At 41.8% G+C, this 5,016-nt stretch overlaps 1 long non-coding RNA gene across 1 annotated transcript in view; it reads left to right on the plus strand.

Annotated features, from left to right (window-relative positions):
• Positions 1-2,947, plus strand: part of LOC106945393 (uncharacterized) — a 13,637-nt gene extending 10,690 nt beyond the window's left edge. The window contains exon 2 of the long non-coding RNA XR_001424550.1: positions 116-2,947. This is a non-coding gene — a long non-coding RNA (uncharacterized LOC106945393). The remainder of the gene's footprint in view (positions 1-115) is intronic.
• The last annotated feature ends 2,069 nt before the right edge of the window (positions 2,948-5,016 follow it).

Here is a 5,016-nt window from a genome sequence, read left to right on the forward strand (position 1 = left end):
GTAAAGAAAGCCTCTCTTGCATGTTTTAGTGTTGTGTGATAGTTACGTTGTCTTTCTTTATAGATGCCACAATAAACGTGCAGTTGAGCTTTTCCCCATTTCTGTTCGACCCCAGACTGTTCCTGGATTGTTGGCGGACGTTTGGTTCTGACTCTCTGGTTCTGGGCTGACGTGGGAGAAAGCCCAGTCCTCTGGAGGGGAACTGACCACACCGGACCAGGCCGGACCAGAACCAGGACGTTTCCGTGTAGGAGGTGATCCCAGGCAGGATTCATGGCAGCTGCTCTGCAGACGTTTCAGAGCATCAGGAGTTCTCATCAGAGAAATCATCTCTGCTCCAGTCTGAGAACCAGAACCGGTCCTGGAGGCAGTTTGGACCCAAATCATGCTACAGAAGAACATCATCAGAACCTGATTCACCTGACATGAAGTCAGCTGATCATCTGAGGAACCAGTGGAGATGATTCATCACAAACTAACAGCGTTCGTCAGTTTAACACCTGGATGCACATCTGGGCCACATCTGCTGCGCCTGTCGGCGTTCTGGACCCGAGGCGCCGAGCTGCAGGACGCGTCGCTCCAACACCGCTCTTCCACGTTCAGGGCCAATCAGGACTCAGGATTTAAAGATGCTTCTTATTGTTGCTGTTGTTTCTGAAAGCTTAAGAGGAAATCAGGACCAAACGAGACCCAGATGAGCTCAGGCCGATGACGCCTCCGCTCTGTGGGAAACTGTTTATATTTTGCTTTTTCACACGTTTAGGTCATCAAACAAGTTTTATTACCCGATAAAAAGTTAAAGAAAGTCGTTTTAAGCAGATTTAGCTTGAGACCTGCTCAGCCTGATGGCGACGGCGCTGCAGTAACGAGGCCTTGGAGGTGGTTTAATGTTTCAGGACGATGGGTGACCTCGTGACCTCTGGCACACTTCCTTAGCCTGACTCTGAATCCAATCAGGAAGTCAGTCCCGTTCAGTCCTGGACCGATCCGAAGCTCTCAGGTGAAACTGGTTCCAAAAACACAGAGCAGAAAACTGAAGTTCCAAATTCAAGTTTTACTAAAAGTAAAAATACAATGAATCGTCTGCTGCGTGAGAACAAGGAGGAGGAGGAGGAGGAGGAGGAGGAAGTCCTAATATGTCCTCAGAAATACAAGCTTTCCAATAACTGGGCCACCTGGTGGAGGGGCGGGGCGACGCCACCTGGCGGCGGAGCGACGCGACTGTCTGCTCGTCCTGCTTCGTGTTGCCACTCGGATCCCCAACAACAAAAACTATTGAGGAAGTTTAATTAATGAATATCAGTTTCAGAAACTCAAACAATTTTTTTTCCAGAAATTTGATTAATTAAACTTAAAACTGAAGCAATTTATGACCTTATGAAGATATTTAAAGTGTGATACTTATTATTATTCCCTTGGTTTGTGGTCCAGATTAACCCCAACATATAAACAACGTTTTGCTACAATCTGCTTTGCCTTGAGAGCGGCCTTCCATCTGAGCCGAGTTTAGAAAGTTTATAAATATAATAAAATGTTTTATTCAGAACATAATCAGAAAATCTCAGGCAGCGTTTCCTGAGCTTCAGCTTCACTTCGTATTCAGGTGCAGCTTCCAGCGTCTGAACGTCCAGATGGTTTCACCGCCGCAGGAAATGAAGAGGCAGCCTTCATCCTGCTCCTCTTCCTCACAGCCTCCATTCTCCTCTTCCTCACTGGACCTGTGGCTGGTTCACAGGACTTTGACTAGGCAGGAAGTTGAACCTCAGGAAGTTCAGAGGTGACGATTCGTCTCGATCCAGAATCAGTAAACCTGAAGCTGGAAGCTTCGGTTCTTCTTCCTGTTTGCACTATTAAAAATGGAAACATAAATCCGTTGAACTCATCCTGAGGAAACCAAAGTTCACTCAGGGATTTTAGGGAAAATAAAAACATTTAGTGACGGACGGTTAAATGATTTCTGAGACATCATTTGATGGAAACCAAATCAGAGAGATCCCTGAGAACGGCAGCGACTCCATTCCAACCAACATTTAATTTGCCGATCTCATCCCGTTTATCTCAATACATAAAATAAATAATAATCAGGACAAAATGTGACGTTAAAATCTCAGTTTTCACCTAAAAGACATTTTAACGTATTGTTTTCTGAAGATGCTGGTCTGTTTTTATATATTAATATCACTAACACAAAAAACTGAGAAATGTTTGATTGCTCTGTTTTCCCTAAAATAATTTATTTTTTACTGTTTTCTAAAGATTTTAACTTTTTTATTTGAAGTTTAAACCTGGACTTCTTCACAACAAGGAAAAAGATTACCGTATTTTTCAGACTATAAGCCATTATCTCTTTCCCACGTTATAAGCCGGGCTAAAAGCTGCACCGGTGCTTATAGTCCAGAAAATACGGTACAAGGATCTGTTGGCACTTCCAAGATATATTTTACTCTGAAGTTTCTGTTTTAATCTGAAATAGTAATTTCATTTATTTACCTGGAACTTCTTTTAAAAATGGTAAAACAACTTTTAGTACGTCGACCTCAGTGAGTTTTACTGAGCTCTGGTAAAACGCATCCAAGATGGCGTCGCTCCAAACGCATCCAAGATGGCGTCGCTCCAAACGCATCCAAGATGGCGTCGTTCCAAAGTTTGGTTGCGTCTCATGGTTCAGCAGAACTTTAATCAAAGGAGAAAATTTGGCCCACAGCTGATCGCCACGCATCGACGGTTTGATGCGTTGCTTAGCAACAGACGGGGCGAGCTCACCTTAAATGTCTCAGGTAAAGTTAAACTGCATCTCATCAACAGTTAGCTGAAGAGTAAAACTGTGCAGAAGTTGACGACTGGCGTCAGACTTAATATTAAAATGTTTAAATATTTATAAGATTAGAGGATCAGTAAATGAATCTGTCTGTAGATTATTATAACAAATACAAACTTTCTGCATCAATCAGCAGGCTCCTGGCTCATATCTGACCTTTGACCTGTTCATTTTTGAAGCTGCTTATGCTGATTGGTTTTTAGTTTCTATTTAGTCATTAAAATGCTGCAAATAAGGTTATTTTGTTTTAAACCATGGTTCCATGTTAGAAATGTCAAATTAAAACCTGAACTTTCTCTGAAGCGGTTCTGAAGTCCTTTCTGGCGCCGGAGCATCAGAACCGACCCGTAATCTGGAAATAAAAACCACAGGAAGGATTTCAGTGTTGATCAGGACTGGCGCTCTCCTGATGAGGATCATGGCCGCCGTCATGTGACCAGAGGAAGAAAACATCACCGCCTTTCAGTTTGGTCCTCTGCAGATCTTTGGACTTTTAAACCCGACCTCTCTGCAGAAACGCCATGATTCATCCCTGCTGGACGCTCACACGCCTCCCGGTCTCTTCGCACAGTGACTTCAGTCGAAAACGGACAATTATTCTCAGCTGAGTTTTACACTCTAAATGTAAAGCTTTTTACAGGCCGTTAGGTCAGGGCCCGGTTTGAGTCCACTGATCTCTTAATCATTTTCGTGTGGCCTCATGTTCTTTCAGGGATCCAGGAAACAGGACGTCCAGTTACCATGGCAACTGCTTCCTGGTGGTTAGCCTGGCGTCTTTATGCTGACGAGGCCTCAGGGATTTCTGGGAAACCAAATATATTTTTTATATATTTTGGCCTTTAATTCACTTACTCTTTTTAATATCACTAAAAATAAAAATGAATAAAAACGTCAACCAAAGAGATTTTAGAATTCTCCTTATTTGTGTCTGCAAGAGGAAAATGGAGACCAAAGGTTCAGAGGTCAGAGCATGACAGTCTGACTGTGACGACCGTTTGGCCCTGCAGTGGAGGAAAAATGGCCGCTGACGGAGAGCTGCTGATTACTACGTTGGTTCAGCTTTAGAAACCCAACTCTGACACTCTGAGTCCCAAAACAGAGGAATATGACTGTATGAATAATATGGCTGTAAGTTAACGGTTTTTAATAGTTTCTACATGCTACAGGTTTACATGAGGAATAATGAAACAGGAGAGGAACAACGACCGGAGCGATTGCGTCTCATTTATTTAACCAACTAAGTTTTTACAGTGTACAATGTCAATGCTTTCTGCTACTTTCTTCCATAAATCTTGTTTGCTTTTCTCAGAAGTAATCAACTTAAACACATTACCACCCTTTACTTAGATGAAGAAAACTCAGGTAAATTGTGTTAATCAGGATTAATAAACTGTTTTTAAAGCTTTACTGCTCTGACTGACTTTAACTTAATGATCAAAAATACAATTACGAGACAAATATAGAGTTTAAAATGACATTGTTCCAACTTTAACCTCTGAATTCCCACGCTTATTGAACAAAGGATAGTTTCTCTACCTCACATTACTCTCAGCTACTTTATGAGTCACTAAATAAAATAAACTGAATATTATTCAAAGAAAAACAAAATAAAACTTTTATAACTGGAGTTAATCCTGAACCTTGGCTGATAAAAATCAATGCTGTTAGCAGGAAGGTGAACAGAAACCGCGTCACAGCGCCACCTACTGATAAAACAATAGGAAAACATCTTACAGAGAAGCTCTGGTGTTTTAATCGTGAACTGACCTGAGGCATAAGGAAACAGGAGAGCAATGACGACCGAGCGCTGCCTTTAGCATCCATCTTGCGTCTGAGTCAAACAGGAAGTGCGCCCAAAACCGACCCGGAAGCAACGCTCCCCAAACAAAGGTTCCGCCTCGCCACTTCTGTTCCCCCATTAACCTCAGGAAAGCATTAACACAGGCACATTAATACGCCCCAGTACAAACAAATTATAAATTGTTCATTTTTCTTAGGAAATAGAATGAAAAGTACATAATAATATTCTAAAATCACAAAACAACACAGCAAAAACTGAAGAGTTAAAATTTCAGGGTTAAAGGCTTCAGAGTTGACTTTAACTCATTAAGAGTTGTTTTAACCCTTGATGGCGTTAAATGGCACCCAGTGTTAAAGTTATTTCCAATAGTTGATTGCATCAGGGTTGATTTTATTCT

This window comes from Poecilia latipinna, unplaced genomic scaffold, assembly GCF_001443285.1.
Source record: "Poecilia latipinna isolate Pla-1442-1.1 unplaced genomic scaffold, P_latipinna-1.0 Scaffold142, whole genome shotgun sequence".
Taxonomy (NCBI): Eukaryota; Metazoa; Chordata; class Actinopteri; order Cyprinodontiformes; family Poeciliidae; genus Poecilia; species Poecilia latipinna.